The 20,347-nt window shown below is 37.1% G+C and overlaps 1 long non-coding RNA gene across 1 annotated transcript in view; it reads right to left on the bottom strand.

The window, feature by feature from the left end:
- LOC135276493 (uncharacterized) overlaps positions 1 to 19,957 on the bottom strand; it is a 213,924-nt gene extending 193,967 nt beyond the window's left edge. The window contains exon 1 of the long non-coding RNA XR_010344018.1: positions 19,887 to 19,957. This is a non-coding gene — a long non-coding RNA (uncharacterized LOC135276493). The remainder of the gene's footprint in view (positions 1 to 19,886) is intronic.
- Between the last annotated feature and the right edge of the window lie 390 nt (positions 19,958 to 20,347).

The raw sequence follows: 20,347 nt of genomic DNA, 5'->3' as shown, positions 1-20,347 counted from the left end.
AATGGAAACAAACACATTCATACACAAATATGTGTGCTCACATACCCACTTGGACGGGGCTTTGTAAAGCCCTCATAGCACTTTGTACCGTCGGTGATACATACCATAGAATACTTTACATTACAATTAAGTATTTTTAATCTTTTTAGACCAAAAATTGCTTAAAAATAAAGACTATGCCTTGCTTATCTTTTCACTGTTCAATTTTCTGTTATGCCCACATCAGGAACTAATCCTTAGCATAGCTTAAGAAAAAGAAGAAAATTAATGCTTTGAGTTATTAATATATGCCAAACACTAAACTTGGAATCTATTTAAAAATCTCATTAAATACATTATTGAATTTAATTTATTAAAAGTGATGCAAGTCTCTTTGGCTTCTTATAAGAGCAAAGATGACATCATCTCTGCTCTACCCAGGCCCAGAAAAAGCTGCTTCATAGGGTACAACTTACTGCACAGTAGTGCGGTAGTTTTAATAAACAGCCACTAAGGGCATAATTCCAACTTCCCATAAACAAACTCATGAATAAAAGTATTTATACTAGTTTTGAAAAGTTTCTGTTTTAAGTTACAAATTAGAACATTTAACATAAAGGAAATGTCTAAGTAATAAATCTCATTAAAATAATGAGTCTGTGTCATCATGTGTCAGCTGCAAAATTCTATTTTACTTCCTAACTCATAAGTAATTATAGGTGATTATGTAAAAGAAACGTATAATCCTTTGAAATAATAAGGAAATAAAATTAGAATTAGAGCCTTACATATGTGCAAAACTGTAATGCAATCTATAAATAAAATGCAAACTCCACTTCCCTTCGCCCTGTTCTTTCTGCCCCAAAGTTAATAATCAAAAGACTCTTCCTCCTTTGAATACCATGCTCTAAATTAGTTGCCTCATATATTTGTAAACGTATGAGAGACAATTTTTATAGGAGTCAAAACCACCACCTTTGTTATGTAACCTATGTTATCAGAGGTAAAAAAGTAATTTCACTTAAACTCAGCAGTCGAGTTGTATATGATAAACTGAGCTTGGAAGGACAAAATTGATGCTGGGAAAGGAAAAGTTAAATTCAGGATTCTGAGTTCTGTTCAAATTGGAGAACACCAATGGGGAGACTGAAGCGCCTCTCCTTACTGAAGCAGCAGTTTGAAGTACTCTTGTGTAGTATAATAGAATAATTGACCCAATTAGGGCCCTATTCATCAGAAATTAGATTTCTGCAGGTGCCAAGCACAAAGGATTTTAAGGGCCTTCTCAGCTTCTCACTAGCAACATTGGGAAATTGCAGGCACAACAAAACTGCACAATCTGCAATTTAGTATCTTTCCTCAAGGTATCTGCTGAACCTCACTTTAATTTTAAAGACAGATGAAAGGGACACAGCTTAGGGTCTTTTTCCTTTCTAAGGCAGCCCTTTTCTTCTGAACTTTAAGGTAGGCCATCCTCTTTAACCCAGCCTTAAAGAAACATGTTCAAAATCAACAACCACAGACGCAGATTGAATATTCACCTTTCACAAAGCGTTCATTGCAAAGTCTGTCCAATTCAAATCTCTTTTCAGATTTAATATTGTATTCATCGTTTAAGGTCATGAAACTCAGAATAGCCTCAATCAAGTCCTTTAGATACTTCTTCAGATGCAATTCATATTGCATAAATATTTTTTAAAGTTGGATCTGAGGTTCTAAAAGGGAAACATTAATGTTCAAATTTTCCTGGGTGTATGGGTTAGGAAAGAGGTAACGGAAGTTCTCTTTCCTGAAGACCAAGGAATCGTTGGGTCAATTTCAACCCTTTAGTTTTCTAACAAAATGTTCCCTTTCACTGACAGGATGTGAAGCAATTCTCTCTCTCCTGATCTCTCTGTCTTTTCTTCCTTGAATGCATATATAATCATGCTAACTTTTTATTCTTTATGGACTTTATTATACTTTATGTATGTGTTCATGTGTATTTACTTACATTGATTTCTGTATCTCCCATTAAAATATATGTCCCAGGGAAATAAAGGCATTTCTCACTTACTGCTGTGGTCTCCATCCCTACTGCCTAGAAATGTGCAGGGCACATGTTAGATTCTTAGTATATGTTCCTTGAATTAATGAATAAAATTTGTTTTCCTTGCAGAAATCTAAAATCAGCACATATTTTGTTTCTCTTTTTTTAGACAGAGTCTCACTCGGTCACCCAGGGAGTACAGTGGCACAATCTTGACTTACTGCAACCTTCCCACCCCAGGTTCAGGCCATTCTCCTGCCTTAGACTCCCAAGTATTTGGGACTCCAGGTGTGTGCGACATCTGGATAATTTTTGTAATTTTAGTAGAGACAGAGTTTCATCATGTTGGCCAGGGTGGTCTTAACTCCTGACCTCAAGTTTTCCACTTGCCTTGGCTTCCTAAAGTGCTGGAATTACCAGTGCAAGCCACCACAATCAGGCAAGGTATACTTATTCTAAGAGAACCAACATCCCTGCCCTCCTTTCAGGGTTCTTAAGGAATACATCAGATTCTGTAACTAAACAATATGGTTGAGCTTAGTTTCAAGCTAGAGTGTGTCTTCCTTTCATTTCCCAAGTAAGATTCTTCAGCATTGGCTTCATTACCAGGGTGAACATGGTCACGGTATGGCAGAACCAGCTCCAGTTCCCACATATACTCTGCACCTAACCAGAAACAGAAATTTTCTTATAGCTTATGTGCCTTCCCTGAACCAATCCTTACAGTATGATCGGGGGCTCGTACATGCTGGTGAATCCAGTTAAGCCACGTGCCTTACCCCTGCATCCTGGCATAGAGCCGGCTTTACCCAGTGCACGTGAACAAGGGATGGGAAAAGTTAAGTTTCCCCAAACAGTGATGCAAAGGAGAGTAGAGACTGAAAGTAAATATAAAAATGCCATAACACAAATCAGTGGACACCCTTTAGTCCTTAGCTTAATCAAACTCTCTGCAGCATACAGTTTACCTTTTCTTCAATTTTGAAATTTTCTCTTGTTTGACTTGACCTTACTCTTACAACTCCACCAAGCTTCTGATGGCTGCTTTTGGCTTACATATTCAGTTGCCTTTATGCTATCTTCCCTTTAAATGATGGTATTCTCCAGGGTTGGTTGCTCATGCCCTTTCTATCATTCTGTATTCTCTCTTGGAATGATTTAATCCATACCCATTGGATCAACTAAATCCTCAAGTCCTGAATTTTGGTCTTCAGATCAGACTCTCCTCCAATGCCACAGGTCGTATAAATCAAACTGTCTACTAGACCTTGCCACAACTGAAATAAAACATATTATCCACTAAAAACTACATCCCTTTTCTTCCTCCAGTCATCCTCTGAATATAATCCAGTTTCTCCCACTATGTTGGTGATACTCAATTGAACTCAGCAAGGCCAAAAAATTACCTCACCTTCACACTCTCCAACCAATATACAGACACCAAATCCCACAAATTTTACTTAAATTCTCTCCAATACATGTATCATCTTCACTCCATCTTCATAATTATTGTCACTGTCTTGGATAAAATCATCATTTTTTTTTCACCTAGACTATTGGGAGATTCTCTTAATTTGTCTCATTATAGTCTTCCTTTTTTCCTTCCAATTGTCTTTCACATTTTTATTTAGAATATTTTTAAAAAAATAAATCTGGCCCTGGCACAGTGGCTCACGCCTGTAATCCCAGCACTCTAGGAAGCCGAGGTGGGCAGATCATCTGAGGTCAGGAGTTCAAGACCACCCTGGTCAACAGGGGGAAATCCCGTCTCTACTAAAAATACAAACATTAGCTGGGTGTGATGGCAGGTACCTGTAATCCCAGCTACTTGGGAGGCGAAGCAGGAGAATCACTTGAGATAAAGTTGCAGCAAGCCAAGACTGTGCCACTGCACTCTACCCTGGGCAACAGAGCAAGACTCCACCTCTAAATAAAAGAGTAAATAAATACTTTTGAAAATTTTAAACAGAATAAATCTGATCACATTCATTCACTAGTTTCTACTGAGTATAATGAAGTTTAACATTTTTAGTAGGACATAAAAGACTGTTGGTTTTATGGCCTTGCCTGCTTCCAGCCTCATCTCTTGCTGCTTCATATGGATCCTCTGTCATTCTCCTCTGATCTTCGGCTGTACTTTCCCCCTACTCTGTATCCCCTAGGAAATTCCTACTGATCATCAGGGCTCAGCTCAAGTGCCAACATAATGCTCCTGGGACAGACTTTGGAACCTGGGGAGAACTGAGAAGTCCATTTGCTTTGGTCTAACACCATCTTCTGTAAACTTCACTAATGTCATTTATTCTACTATTTCCAAGTGTTTGCTTTGTTTTTCCTCTTGCACCAGTATGAGATCTCTTTAAAGGCAAGTATTGTACAGTGCCTTGTTCCTCTTTGCACCATACTACATGAGAGATGGCCTTGTATAGAAAATATACATGCTCGTAGAATGAATAATAGAATGACAAAGATGCTGTGAAATGTGTAGGTAACATATTATTTTTTTCGCATATGGTGATATGGTTTGGCTGCATCCCTACCCAAATCTTATCTTGAATTGTAGTTCCCATAATCCCCATGTGTCATGAAAGGGACCCCGTGGAAGGTGATTGAACCCTCGGGGCAGTTACTCTCAGGCTGTTCTCATGATAGTGAGTGCTCATGAGATCTGATGGTTTTATAAGGGACTTCTTCTTTTTTGCTCAGCACTTCCCCTTCCTGCTGCCATATGAAGAAGGACATGTTTGCTTCCCCTTCCACCACAAAAATTGTAAGTTTCCTGTTGCCTCTCCATCCCTGAGAAACAGTGAGTCAATTAAACCTCTTTTCTTTATAAATTACCCAGTCTCAGGCAGTTCTTTATACCAGTGTGAGAACAAACTAATACATATGGAAACACCAAGATTTTTTTTAAGTTCATAGTTTAAACTCATTGAGCAATGATCAATGGATAAATTAAGATAAAATTTATAGCTATGATTTTCACAATTTGCAGTGAATACTATTTCCCTTGGACCAGTAATGCTAAGCCTAAGCCAATGAATACTTGACAAAGTCTGCCTGAAATTTTGTTCAGAAACTTTATGTATATGTCTATTTTTCTGACAGAAGAGTCCATATGTTTCATCAGTCTCAAAAAGAATTCATACCTTATGAAGCTTGAGATCTGTCCTAGATCTCATTTTCCCTATAAAACTGTAGAGTATAGATACAATAGTCATTAACACTGTGTTGTATCACTTACATCAATCCATATTGTATTTATTTTCCTTTTGAAATCTCTTTTCTTTTTTACGTTATCAGGAACAGCAATATTTTGGAAGAAAACTAATTACCATTAAATTTAGTACTTTAAATGACTCACACACTTTTTTGCATTATAGATATGACAACCAAAATAATAGCAGGCATGCAGTTTACATAAAGAAGACAGATGTTATTACAATCACTTGTAATCTGCATATATTTTGTAATATTTTTGAATATTATATGGCATTGGATGTGGTCCAAACCCCAGCTTTTAATTTCACAGAACTGAGTTGTAATTCCACACTCTTGTGTGTGAATTTGAGCAACTTAATGTACTTCATATCTTAATATCTCACTTGCGTAATATATAGGAGATAATAGTGCTGACCTTACATTATTATGAGAATGAAATGGCCTATTCATGATAAAACACTTGGCTCAGTGCTCTGGAATTTGTAAGGCCTCTATACTTGTTAGTTATTATATCTCTTATTATCATGTATTGTCTTTCAACTTTTATTAAAAGAAAATCAGAAATCTATGTAACATTTCCAGAAGCAACTAAAATGTACTAGTACACCATTAATTGTTACATCCAAGGAAAGAGCAAGCCAGTTGGCATTTACAGCCCTTAGCATTGCAAGACTTTAAAGGGATCTTTGCCCCCTTTATGAATACAACTGAGGTTGTATTAAACTGCTCTTTTCTAGAACTTTCTAAATAGGGATAGCTGCTATACAAAGTAACCATTCAATAAATGGTCACTGCCTGGTTAACTGATTGGCTCTGGTATATTTGTGTTCTATTGATGTACAGCAAATTACTATTCAGCAGCTTACAACAAAATGTATTTACTACCTCACATTTTCTGTGAGTAAGGAGTTCAGGCATGGCTTAGCTGAAGCCTCTGCTTGAGGTCTCACAAGGCTGTCATCAGGGTATCAGTCATGTTACAGTCCTTTCTGGAACTCAGGGTCTTTTTCCAAGATCCTATGGTTTTTGCAGAATTCAGTTCCTTGCAGTTGCATAAATGATATTTCCATTTTCTTTCTAACTGTGAGCCAGTGATCACCCTCAACTGCTTTGAGGTCACCCTCAGGTCCTTGCCAGGTGACCTCCTCTCATAACATATCAGTTCATTTTTCAAGACCAGCAGAAGAATCTTTCTGAAATCAAAAAGAGCTCCAGTTCCTCTTTTAAAGGGCTTAGCTGATTAGGTCAGACCCATCCTAGATAATCTCCTTTTGGTTAACTCAGTCTACTTATTATGGATCATAATTGTAACTGCAAAATCCCTTCCCCTTTACCATATAATTAACATTATAGGAATGACGCCTCATTGTATTTACAGGTCCCATGAACACTCAAGGTGAGGGAATTACACAAAGTCATAATCCTGTCTACCACATCCAGGCACCTCTGGACTAAGCATTTTGCCCAGTTCTCAATGCATATCACTTTGGTGATCTCAGAAACTGGATTTGAGCAGGTGAGCCAAATGAACTCAGGAGTCTGGAAGTAACTCTGAGTTTATTATCTAGCAAAGAGCTTATTATGTTAGTTATTTTTTAAAGTCCATATATGGATGGTTGGGTAAATTATACATTTGCATGTATATTTTATTTTTTTAAAATAAGTATCATTTTTAAAAAAAAATTCAACATTGTGTTTATCTTTGTATCTTTGTTCACAGGTAGAATGCAAACTTACTGGGGGGCAAAGAGAGTGTCAAATTCACTTTCATATTCCAACTGCCTTGATTTCAATAGTTAATTAAGGCCCACCCAACTAAATAGGTCGTATTTCTAATTCTCTTTAATTTAGGTCATTTACTTTGTTTGACCTATGGATCTCCTGTGTCCCTTAAGAGGAGGATATTTAATATTTGTTAAAAATACTGTAAAAAAAAGTCTATATAACTTGGTCCCCAGTCATTTCTAACAAGAATGTTCTAGCTCTTTGTCAGAAAAAAAAGAGAGAACTATATGTAGGCTTCAACCTGGCAACTAAAAAATGTCTTGAAAGCTACCGTTTCTTCAAAACCAGTTGAGGCCAGCAACATCACAGTGCTCTTTCTGAGATTTGCTTCTTCAGCAACATCAGGCACACAAAGGCCTGTGAAGTGACACTCCCCTTCTACCAGCAGAAGAAACCTGGACTTAGTCCTGTGTGTGTTGGGGCTTTGCATTTCTCTGGGAAGCAGAGGTGGCCTAACTTTCAAACTTCCCACAGAACATTCTCCCTCAGAGCGCCTCTAGCACAGGTCCCACATCAAAGGGAGCAGAATGGTAACAGCAGAGAATTGACATGACAGGAAAGACACGCTCAGTGATCAAGTCGGTGCAGGCAGTGGCTTCATATTGAACTTGTTCAGTCTTCAGTGAAGCATGAGAGAAAAACAGACACACACAAAAGAAAACTCACAGAAATCCTTGGATTCCTGTATGCTGGAGAGACTGCTGGTGATAGATTAAGGTCACACTTTCATTATTTGAAACCAGCTTAGCATTAGAGTAACATGTTTGCAGATCAAGACTTCAGCCCAAGCTATGTGGATATGTTTCAGAGAGTCCAAGAAGTCCCTGAAATAATAGGGAAACAATTTTTTCCAATATGCCAGTTTGTGTACATGACAAAAATGTTACTTGAGACCTTCTCTGGCCTTAGAGGCTTAGATAAATTTCACCCACACTTCCAGTTCAGGGCCTGGGGCACTAAAAAGCCCCACCCACAATGTGTGTGCCTAACTTGTGCTGTTTTCTGTATTGATCTGGAATTGGGGCAGCCTGCTCTGTGCTGCAATACCTTCAACCAACAGTGAAGCTCTTCCTCCTATTTGCTTCCACTGAGAATTTCAATCACAGCAAATGCGTCATGAGTTTTATGGATGTAATAAAATTTGTGAGGTCATAGAGAAGCAGCTCATACAATTTCGTTGGATTTATTTCACTTTCTTCTTGTTACTATTCATACGTTTTATTCTCTCCACACCCCTGTGTTCACCAAATAGGGCCCTCCCTGTCTTAAAAAGAGCACTGGGAAATACTGTCCAGTCCCTACATCCCTACATGACCCTTCTAAAATCATATGCCTTCTCCAGGTCTCCTACAACGTTGGAGAATGAATATTCTCCATCTGTATTTATGCCTCTGTGAGTTTTCTTCCCAGAGAGAAACTGCAAAGCTTTGACCACATCCTCAACAAGGATGTGTAAGAACCCTTGCTTTGAGCCTGTGCCCACAGTGGAAGGTTTGAAGGCATATTCCATTACTAAAAAAGATGAATGATACAAAACACAAGGGCTCCTGGTAGGAATAGTGTTCATCTTTTCTCTGTACCCTCTAAGGAGCAGAGATCCCCTCCAGGGCAAGGCAACTCTGCACTTCACATCCCTAATCAGAATCTTACTTCTCTATTTCCATTGTTCCTCTTCACCTTTGACCCTTTCTGGTGTGCATTCTGAAATATTTTACACATTATTAACAAATACACTTTCTTCACAATCTTTTCTCAGACCATTCCATCACCAGAGCACATAAAGCCTAAGAATGCACATTCTGAAATCAGTCTTTCTGTTTTCAAGTCTGTGCTCTATTATTTACTAGCTCCATGAGTTTGGACAACTTAATCTTTCATGCACATATTGGGATAAAAATAGTATTCACCTCACGAAGTATTGTGAGGATTAAATGGGTAAATACATGCAGAGAAATTAGAACAGAGCCTAATAGACAGTGCATCTACAGAAAATGTTAACTCTTTCTCTTTATCATTATTGTAATCATCATCCATCACTACCTCCTTGATCCACCTAACATAAACTCCCCATGAAGATACCACTTCTGATGTAGCCCCCATAGTGGAGGCTTTCATTTTTCACACCCACCAAACCAAAAGCCTAGACACAAAAATTTGGCAGAATGTCAACTCAGCAACATGCTATTTACATCCACATGCCTTTTAGTTATTTAACCTCCTCAGATCAAGTCGTCTTCATTTACATTCCTGAACACACCTTGATTGTTCATTATTCAGAATGCATCCAGGTCAAATATCCTCTATTTTTTTTTTTTTTGAAACAGAGTCTCACTCTGTCACCCAGGCTGGAGTGCGGTGGTGCGATCTTGGCTCACTGCAACCTCCACCTCCCGAGTTCAAGTGATTCTTCTGCCTCAGTATCCTGAGTAGCTGGCACTACAGGTGAGCGTCACCATGCCCGGCTAATTTGTACATTTTTTAATAGAGATATTTTGCATATTGGCCAGGTCAAACATCTTAAACCTCACTATGCTACCCTCTGGGCATAACCATCTAATCATCCACATCCCTTAAACCATCGTGTGGGGACTATGATCTCACCGAGACCTGGAATTCTGTGGTCTTCCATTTTCTCCCAGTGTATCAGACTACCACAGGCTTCCTGGCCTCCCTTCTCCACCTTGCCTGAGTGCCGCAATTCAACTGTTGCACGGACCCATTCCCAGCACTCTCAATTCTCTAGTGCCACTGCCCTTCTTCAATTTTCTTCAAGTGTAAGCTCATCCTAAATTAATGATACAAACTCTTTTCTCTTTTCCTATAGCATAATGCTAAGAATCCAGAAAAAAAATATTATTTAGTGGCCTTAGGCCACTAAAAATTATTTTTTTTATTTCAGTAGAGTTGACGATACCACTAGAAGTAGTATTTTCAGATCACTTTATCCTTTGTCCATTCCCTTACAGATTATCCAAACTTTTGACACCTTAGGCAAATCTCTCATTCAACCCCACTCCCATAATTCTCAACAGCAAGAAAAATCTCATTTCCAGTCTTGTTTAAAAAAATAATAATAAAGCCATTAAGCATGGTCTTTCTTAGAGTCTCTTCCCTTCACAAATAAATTTTAATTCCATATGTTATGTTATTATTAGGTATTCTGACTTAAAGAATGAGACTTCCTACTTCATACAAAACCAAGCTCTTCATCAAAGCCCCTGAACAAGTACCTCAACCTACCATTTACTTCCTTTCCTAGAAATATTCAAAATTTCCTTACTTTCAGCATTTTTCTTTATGTTTTAATCATACTCAAATATGTCTTTTCCTAATTAAATAAATTAATGAGTAAATCTCACCCTACTGTTATCTACCTCTAGCTGTAGCAGCTAGTCTCTCTTCAGTTGGAACAGGATGCAGGGAGCAGTGCATGCGAGGACAGAGATGTCCTGCTGAAATAGATTTGGGCCTAAATTCAACGTGCCATACATGGTATCTGGGGCTATGGACTCCAGAAGATGAAAGCTTGTACAATTCTACACAGCAGGACTGGTGATAATGCATCAGTTATGAGTCAGAATGTCCGGAGCCATGTTACAAAGTCTAAACTGGTCTAGATAAGAAGAGAGGGCCATTTTCTAATTATGAACATTATTATTTAGCCATCCTATGCTACGCTTTTCTTACCTGTAAAATGGGGTAAATAATAATTGAAGACACTTGTGAGTACCACAAGCCAGGCTGCCTGCGTATTCTTACTTCTGAAAGGAGTTGTAAATATCATCAGTCCTAGTACTCTTGGCCCATGATCAGTTTCAGATGCTGCCATGTTTCTGACCACTTCCAAAAGCTAGAGTTGGACACTAATGCATTCTCTAATCTGTCAGGTGTTTTTAGGAGCCAGACTTGAAGCATGTAGGGACCACTCTACAAAGGGGCATGCTTGTCCTGCACTTCTGTTGCTTCCCTTGCTGAGATATGGTCATCAACCTCAGCTGGTTCTGCTGTTGTTCAAGCAGGATCCAGCTGTGTCCAGAACTACCCACCTATTCATTATCTCTATTCCAGCAGGTTATGCAAACTTTAATGTCACTTAAACATGACAAGTTTAATATTCACTTAAACAGCAAAGAGTAATGGCCAAGGTCTTAAGGTTTCAAACAGCCTTCTCAGTGTCCTCAACAATTTGTTTATTCATCAATGGGACCTTGAAGTGATATGTTCTGAATTGGCAGATACCATTTCCCAGTTCATCCTGGCTCTCTTCCTTTCTCTCTCTCATTCATCTGGAGAGACCTGCAATTAAGTTGCATGAAGAGGTTATTCTCTGAGCATCTTAAAGGACTGAGTTTCCTTTTTGCACCCTTTTGTCTCCAGCATGCCCCTGCTTTGCATCAAGGTGAAGCTATGAGATTAGGAGCGTCTTGAGTGGTTTTCTCATTATGATGCAGCAAGAAGCCATGTCTCTCATGTACAGACTGGTCACAGTCATGTACACCATTACCAGTGAGGCTTCAGTGAGGCTGCCAATGTGCATGTTGGGAACGTTTTGAATGCTGGTAATACGGAGCATGCAAAGAAATTGTCTGCTTTGCTGACCACAGAACTTCTTGCTGTAAAGTTGTGTGTCCTGCTGTCAAGTGTATAGATCTTGCGGGGTACAGTTTACTACTGTCTGGAACCTTCTGCAGATAGCTGATCCAGAAAACCTCAAGACACTTCGACATGAATAACAGATGGAGATAATAATCTATTATTATCTATAATATCTATAGATTATTATCATCTCTAAATTGTTGAGGACACTGAGATAATTTGACATGCAGACATGTCAAAAACTACCCCCCTCCACGAGGAAAAAAGTCATAAAACTCTACCGACATGGAAAGCACATCAGACAAATGTTGTCCAAACTAGATGAGAGTTATAATACAATGTTTAAATAAAAAAACCTTGGTCAAGCAACGTCAGCTATGAAGGAAGGCCACAAAGTAGAAATAAAGTAATTCAGAAAGGAGATGGCCAATGTGAGAAGAAAAATGAATTGGTAGAACTCTGGATAGAAGAAAAATACAAAACTATTTTAGAAACAAAGATTAACAACAAAGAACATAAGAGAGAATAAATACCACAACAACCATGATAAAATAGTCAGAATGGCAATGAGAAAAGCAAAACAGACAAACGAGAAAACAAAGAAACAATCAAAGGAAGGAGAGAAGACAAGGAAGGAGGGAGGGAGGAAGGAAAGAAATAAAAAAGACAGCTAGATAGTTGCCAATAGAAAATACTGGAAAAGGATCCCAACATATACAAAATTTGAATACCCAAGGAAGATAAAACAATGGAATAGAAAAATTATATAATTAAAAATTTATAATTGAAAGAAAACTCCATAAATTTAAAAAGTCTTGAACCTATAGGTAGCAATTTCATACAAATCACAGGGGAAATTGCACACTTGTCCCAGTAGGAATATTGGATTTGGGGAGCTAGACAAACAAAAAACAAAGGAGATAGGAGAGAGAGGATTATCCTGAGTTCAGACTTCCCCATGGTAACATTCAACATCAAAAGATAAAAGGAAGAAATGGTTTCAAATATTTTTATATCTAACCAATGTTTGAACATTCAAGAACTCAGGGAACATTGTCATCATGAGTGTTTCCTAAATGACAACTTCTAGCCAAACAAGAGGAGGCGGAGAACTACAGAGAGAGGACTGTGGTGAGCTGTGAATATATTTAACTGCAGATTTCAAAGGCTGGGGTAAAAGTGACAGAATGGGAGTACAAGCTTGTATGTTCCTACAAAGTAGACTGTCTAAAGTCCATTTTCTGTAATAAGAAGTACTAATATTATGATTAGTTTCAATTACTTTTGTGTTACTAGTGCTTAGCACAGCACATATATGATTGCTAATTGTGTAAGTTATGTAACTAATAAAATGAAAAGGGATGTGGAAAGTAGAAAAAAGAATGCGAGAGAGGCTTTTTGAAGATAAAAAGAGGTAAGACCTGTAAAACATTTAGTATATTGCTTATTACACAGTAGCCCTCTAAGTTTTAGAATTTTGTCTCCTATTTATTTTCTTCCTCGTAATTTTTTAATAATACTATGAAACTATGAATCTAAGAGAATCAACCTCAGCAAGACAATACATATGGACAAAAGTTAAGAAGTCAAAATGAAGATGAAACCCCTTGTCTGATTAAGGTTGCAGAGGCTTTTCACAGTCTTTGTAATTGAAGGCCACTTGGCCAAGATGAGAGGTATTGGTAAATTTTGTAGCCCTAAGTGCTTTAAGGTATAAGGTACATTTATATAGAATTTCTGTTATCCATGATGTTCTCATTAGTTCAATAATTGCATGAGTACATCGCCTGAGTTACATAATGATCTATGATACATATACCTACTGATGTAAGATAGGAGAAACAGCAATGTTGTTATGCCTTAAGGGTTGGAGAATTCATCTAGTTTTTATTTTACCCCCTTATCATATATACTGTCACAGGTAAGTAATTTATTCTACAAGCACATATGCATTTATTCATTCAACAATCATATACACACTGTACTAAGCATTAGCACCAAAAATTAATTTAAAATAATCATAATACTGGTAATCCTGGTTACAGAAAATGGACTTTAGATCCAGTCTACCTGTTTGAAAAATAAAAATTGTAGTAACTGCTTATCTACATTAAAGGACTATTGGGAGAATGGTTGTAACAGATAAAATGATTCACATAATTGTGATATACCAAAAATATTATTTCTTCTTTTAAAGTTAATTTGATTAATAGGTCAGGGTCACACAGTAGACTCTGTGTGTTCTAATTTCAGCCATGACATTTAAGAAACATTTTAAAATACAATGAAAAAGATGTTGACATGGGATATTCAAAAGTACAATTTGGATAATTCATAAAGTTTAGAAAATGAATGAATAGTGGTTTTATTCCTCCCTAGTGTGTGTGTGTATGGGTGTGTGTTTGTAGGTCTTACTGTTAACCTAGTGGTGCTTTTCAATGTTTATCAACAACTTCTATGGAAAATAAAGTCAAGCTTACCAAATTTGAAAGTGACTTAAAAGTTCAAACACAGTTTGCTGAGAATGATGGTTTCAGGATGTGCACATGTACATCAGAGCCCAAAGTACAATAAAAAATATGTATATAAACAGAGGGTACATAATAAATGTCATGACTGTATTTCAAAAAATAGGTATAACATGGTATACTAACTGAAATAAATAAGATTACCTTTATTAAAAAGAGCTAAGAACTTCTATATTTAGGTTATAAAATCAGCTAAACAAATACAGGTTGGCAGAAAGCAAAATGTTTAGCACTTCACATAAAAAGAAAAAATACTTTGTAGTCAGAGTTTAATATGTGTGTAACAGGTTATATCCCCCTTTTCACCCCTAAATATTCCCTCATGGGAGTCCTAGACAGCAGTCTTGAATATATATTGCACAGAAAACAGAAAGAAACAATCTCATATAATTCTTTCTTGCTCAGATGACCTAATGAATTGCTGGAAGAAAAAGGAATTTTCAACTTGGAGAAGAAAATTATACGGGAGAATCAATGTTGAAACAGCCATCAGCTACTACATGGAAAATGGTTTGATTTTATTGTTTACATTAAAGAGAAAAGAGAGGTCGATAGGCTGATGTTCTAGGAACAAGGTTTTAACTAGCAATATTTCTTTTATTTTTATTTTTATTTTTATTTATTTTACTTTAAGTTGAGGGGTACATATGCAGATCTTGCAGTACTGTTACATAGGTATACACATGCCATGGTGGTTTGCTGCATCCATCCCCCGCATCACCTACATTATATATTTCTCCTAATGTTATCCCTCCCCAATCTCTCCACCCCTTGCTATCCCTCCCCTAGCCCCCACCCCACAACAGACCCCAGTGTGTAATGTTTGCCTCCCTGTGTCCATGTGTTCTCATTGTTCAACACCCACTTATGAGTGAGAACATGTGGTGTTTGGTTTTCTGTTCTTGTGTCAGTTTTCTGAGAATGATGGTTTCTAGATTCATCCATGTCCCTGCAAAGGACATGAACTCATCCTTTTTTACAGCTGCATAGTATTTCGTGGTGCATATGTGCCATATTTTCTTTATCTAGTCTATCTTTGATGGGCATCTGTGTTGGTTCCAAGTCTTTGCTATTGTAAACAGTGCCACAATGAACATACATGTGCGTCTTTACAACACAATGATTTATAATCCTTTGGGTATATTTCCAGTAATGGGATTCCTGGGTCAAATGGATTTTCTATTTCTAGATAATTGAGGAATTGCCACACTGTCTTCCACAGTGGTTGAACTACTTTACACTCCCACCAGCAGTGTAAAAGCATTCCTATTTCTCCACATCCTCTCCAGCATCTGTTTTCTCTAGATTTTTTAATGATCGCCATTCTAGCTGGCATGAGATGGTATCGCAATGTGGTTTTGATTTGCATTTCTCTAATGACCAGTGATGATGAGCTTTTTTTCCATGTTTGTTGGCCTCATATATATCTTCTTTTGAAAAGTGTCAGTTCATATTTTTCACCCACGTTTTGATGGGGTTGTTTTTCTTCTTGTATGTTTGTTTTTAGTTCTTTGTAGATTCTGGATATTAGCGCTTTGTCAGATGGGTAGATTGCAAAAATTTTTTCCCATTCTCTTGGTTGCTGGTTCACTCTAATAATTTTTTCTTTTGCCGTGCAGAAGCCCTTAAGTTGAATTAGATCCTATTTGCCTATTTTGGCTTTTGTTGCCATTGCTTTTGGTGTTTTAGTCATGAAGTCCTTGCCTATGCCTATGTCCTGAATGATATTACTTGGTTTTTTTCTAGGGCTTTTAAGGTGTTAGGTCTTATATTTAAATCTTTAATTCATCTGGAGTTAATTTTTGTATAAGGTGTAAGGAAAGGGTCCAGTTTCAGCTTTCTGCATGGCTAGCCAGTTTTCCCAACAGCATTTATTAAACATGGAATCCTTTCCCCATTGCTTGTTTTTGTCCAGTTTGTAAAAGATCAGATGGTTGTAGATGTGTGGTGTTACTTCTGAGGTCTCTGTTCTGTTCCATTGGTGTATATCTCTGTTTTGGTACCAGTACTATGCTGTTTTGATTACTGTAGCCTTGTGGTATAGTTTGAAGTAGGTAGCACAATGCCTCCAGCTTCGTGCTTTTGGCTTAGTATTCTCTTGGCGATGTGGGCTCTTTTTTGGTTCCATATGAAACCACCATAAGGTGGTTTTTTCCAGTTGTCTGAAGAAGGTCAATGGTAGTTTGATCAGAATAATATTGAATCATATGGCCATTTTCACAATATTGATTCTTCCTAACCATGAGCATGGAATGTTTTCCATCTGTTTGTGTCCTCTCTTATTTCCTTGAGCAGTGGTTTATAGTTCTCCTTGAAGAGGTTCTTCACATCCTTTGTTAGTTGTATTCCTAGGTATTTTATTCTCTTTGTAGCAATTGTGAATGGGAGTTTGCTCATGATTTGGCTCTCTGTTTGTCTGTTATTAGTGTATAGGAATGCTTTTGATACAAAAGCTAGCAGAAGACAAGAAATAACTAAGAACAGAGCAGAACCAACGGAAATAGAGACACAAAAAGCCCTTCAAAAAATCAATAAATTCAGCCGGGCGCAGTGGCTCACGCCTGTAATCCCAGCACTTTGGGAGGCTGAGGAGGGTGGATCACGAGGTCAAGAGATCGTGACCATCCTGGTCAACATGGTGAAACCCCGTCTCTACTAAAAATACAAAAAATTAGCTGGGCATGGTGGCGCGTGCCTGTAATCCCGGCTACTCAGGAGGCTGAAGCAGGAGAATTGCCTTAACCCAGGAGGCAGAGGTTGCGGTGAGCCGAGATCACACCATTGCACTCCAGCCTGGGTAACAAGAGCGAAACTCTGTCTCAAAAAAAAAATCAGTAAATTCAGGAGCTGGTTTTTTGAAGAGATCAACAAAATAAACCACTATTCAGACTAATAAAATAGAAAAGAGAGAAGAATTGAATAGATGCAATAAAAAATGATAAAGGGGATATCACCACTGATTCCACAGAAATGCAAACTACTATCAGAGATTACTATAAACAACTCTATGCGCATAAACCAGTAAATCTAGAAGAAATGGATACATTCCTGGACACTTACACCCTCCCAAGACTAAACCAGGAAGAAGCTGAATCCCTGAATAGGCCAATAATAAGGTCTGAAGTTGAGGCAGCAATTAATAGCCTACCAACCAAAAACAGTCCAGGTTCAGACGGGTTCACAGCTAAATTCTACCAGATGTACAAAGAGGAGCTGGTACCATTCCTTCTGAAATTATTCCAAACAATACAAAAAGAGGGAACTCTCACTAATTCATTTTATGAGACTAGTATCATCCTAATACCAAAACCTGGCAGAGATATAACTAAAAAAGAAAATCTCAGGCCAATATCCATGATGAACACTGATGCAAAAATCTTAAATAAAACACTGGCAAACCAAATGTCATAGCACATCAAAAAGCTTATCCATCACGATCAAGTAGGCTTCATCCTGGAGATGCAAGGCTGGTTCAACATATGTAAATCTATAAACATAATCCACCACATAAACAGAGCCAAAGACAAAAACCACATGATTATGTCAATAGATGCAGAGAAGGCTTTTGACAAAATTCAACATTCCTTTATGCTAAAAACTCCTAACAAACTAGGTATCGATGGAATGTATCTCAAAATAATAAAAGCTATTTACAACAAATCCACAGCCAATATCATATTGAATGGGCAAAAAGTGGAAGCATTCCCTTTGAAATCTGGTACTAGACAAGGGTGCCCTCTCTCACCATTTTTATTCAGCATAGTATTGAAAGTTCTAGCCAGAGCAATCAGGCAAGAAAGAGATAAAGGATATTCAATTGGAAAAAGAAGTCAAATTGTCTCTGTTTGCTGACGACATGATTGTACATTTAGAAGACACCATCATCTCAGCCCAAAATCTCCTTAAGCTGATAAGAAACTTCAGCAAAGTTTCAGGGTACAAAATCAATGTGTAAAAATTAGCAATATGTCTAATACTGTGAACCCTTCAGGCTTTCTGTCCTGGACACACTAAAATAAGTTGTGTACGTTTCCCTTTTATCTGATGTAAGAATGATTCTTGCCTGGAGAGAGGCCTTGGACTTGATTTAAAAAACCTTCTTTAAACTAAAATTCTGTGAATCCTGAGTCTCCATGTAATTTGTTCATATTTCAAGGAAAACACATGAAAAAAATCAGTAGCTTTATATACATATTGTGGTTTTATTTAACTAGGAGAGGGGATATTGGTTACCAGATCTGCATTCTGTGCTTGGCTTTGCAACTCACTTGAGTGACCTTGAAGAGATCACTTAATCTTCTACCAGTGAAGAAGAGGTACCATTATCACATGTTTAACCTGTAAAATTATTTCCACTAATGAAAGCCCATGGAGAAGCTCAATATGCAAACAGAAATAAATTCCCAGCTTGGTGTGATTTCAGTAGGAATAGTCATGGCCTACCCAATTCCTTGCCCTGCCTCTCTGCAACCATATGTCTCCAGGGTCAGCCCATGATGGGGCTTCATAGATCTCCAAAGCCTGCTCACAGCCAAGTTTCAACACAAACCTACCAACTGGAGGTATATGGCTTCTAGAATCTTTTCACCTCTCTCTGAATTTACATTGTTTTGATATATAATGTATCTTGAAAATTAGGTTTTATCTCTGTTCAAAATTTTTTGTTTGATATTACAATTCAGTGAATATCAAAGAATTTTGGCATTGAAAGGGGATTGTTTTATGGCTTATTTTAATAATCAGAAAAGCATGACAAAATAAATTGTTCTGTTTTTCTTTTGTTTCCCTATTTACACTTTAAGTGAATATAAAACATTTTTCTTACACTATTAATATGTAGCTACATGGTTTTTGCCATACATTCTTCACATACATGTTTCATATGTATTACATACATGATTGATAGCATATGTTATACATACATATGCAATGCATTTATATATGGACCACATTTAAAATCTTTTTTTTCCAATGGGTGAAAATCCCAAGAAAATATTTTAGCTGCTTTCAATCTAATTTAAAAACATCAGTTTCCAGTAGCAATATAAAATGAATATGCAATTAATAGTTCTAAGAAATGGGAATAGCATAATATTTTCACTGTGATGAACCTCTGGCATTTAAAAGGACTCTAATATGGTTATCAAATATCTCAAGATATAATTTAGTTGGTGAATAGTTAGGTTTGTGAGCAAGGATGAAATCTTCAGCTGGAATATTCAAAGATAATCATTGAAAGAAAAGCTTTTCTAGTTTCCACGACTGGCCAAACCCAGGGAGAGAAAAATTAAACTAAAACAGTCACTAATATAGATAGAAATAATAAGAGGTGGATGAAAACAAGCAATAACAAGAAATAATAAGATATTGATGAAAACAAGTAATTACGAGACACTCATTTCCCATGATAGAACTGATACTTCTTAAATGTTATCATCACAGTGTACTTAGCACTAGTCAAGACTTTATTAAAATACTCAATCTTGTGTAGGGTGAACAAATTAAGTTACCTGTAGGGACTACAAAGAAAGCTCTGAAGAAAGTTACAAATCTCTTTCATTAACAAACTAACATATATCTTAAGTCATAACATGTAAACTATGAATATGTTAGCTGCAGTTTCCTCATTGAACTATTGTATAAATATCTGTAATTCAATACTGTTACATTCTCGAAGCATAGATCCTAAGAAGGAAGCACAAATAGTCAGTATAATTGATCCTGATATTGAGGCATGTGCTACTTACCGGAAAACAGTTAACACAGGCTTCTGCAGTTATCCAAAACTCTCCTGAAAAATGACCTAAAACAAGAAGAAAGCTAACTCCTCTCCTGTTCCTGTGTTATACTTCATTGGTTTTATTAACCAAAGTCCTGAAAGAGTGGTTTGCACTTTGTCTGCACTTCCTCAGAGAGTTAATGACTGAGCCTTATGTAATCTGATGTTTTCCTTCATCATTCAACTAAAAAGTCTTCACTTCAGATCACAAATGGGCTTCCAGTGCCAAATCAAATGGACACTTTTAAATTATATAACCTGATCTTATTCTAGCATTTGAACAAATTTTGATTGCATGTAATTATTGTGATTCTGTTCTCTTCCGGTTCAATTATTACTCCTCTAAGTATAATTTTCACTCACTGACTGGTTTCCTTTTGGCCACTTGGCTCTAAATATTAGTGCTTCTCCAGGTTCCATTGCAATGCC

The sequence above is a fragment of the Aotus nancymaae genome, unplaced genomic scaffold, assembly GCF_030222135.1.
Source record: "Aotus nancymaae isolate 86718 unplaced genomic scaffold, 86718_ANA_hifiasm-v0.15.2.pri h1tg000025l, whole genome shotgun sequence".
Taxonomy (NCBI): domain Eukaryota; kingdom Metazoa; phylum Chordata; class Mammalia; order Primates; family Aotidae; genus Aotus; species Aotus nancymaae.
Note: the sequence above shows the minus strand (reverse complement) of the source record. Positions and strands in the feature narration are given on the sequence as shown.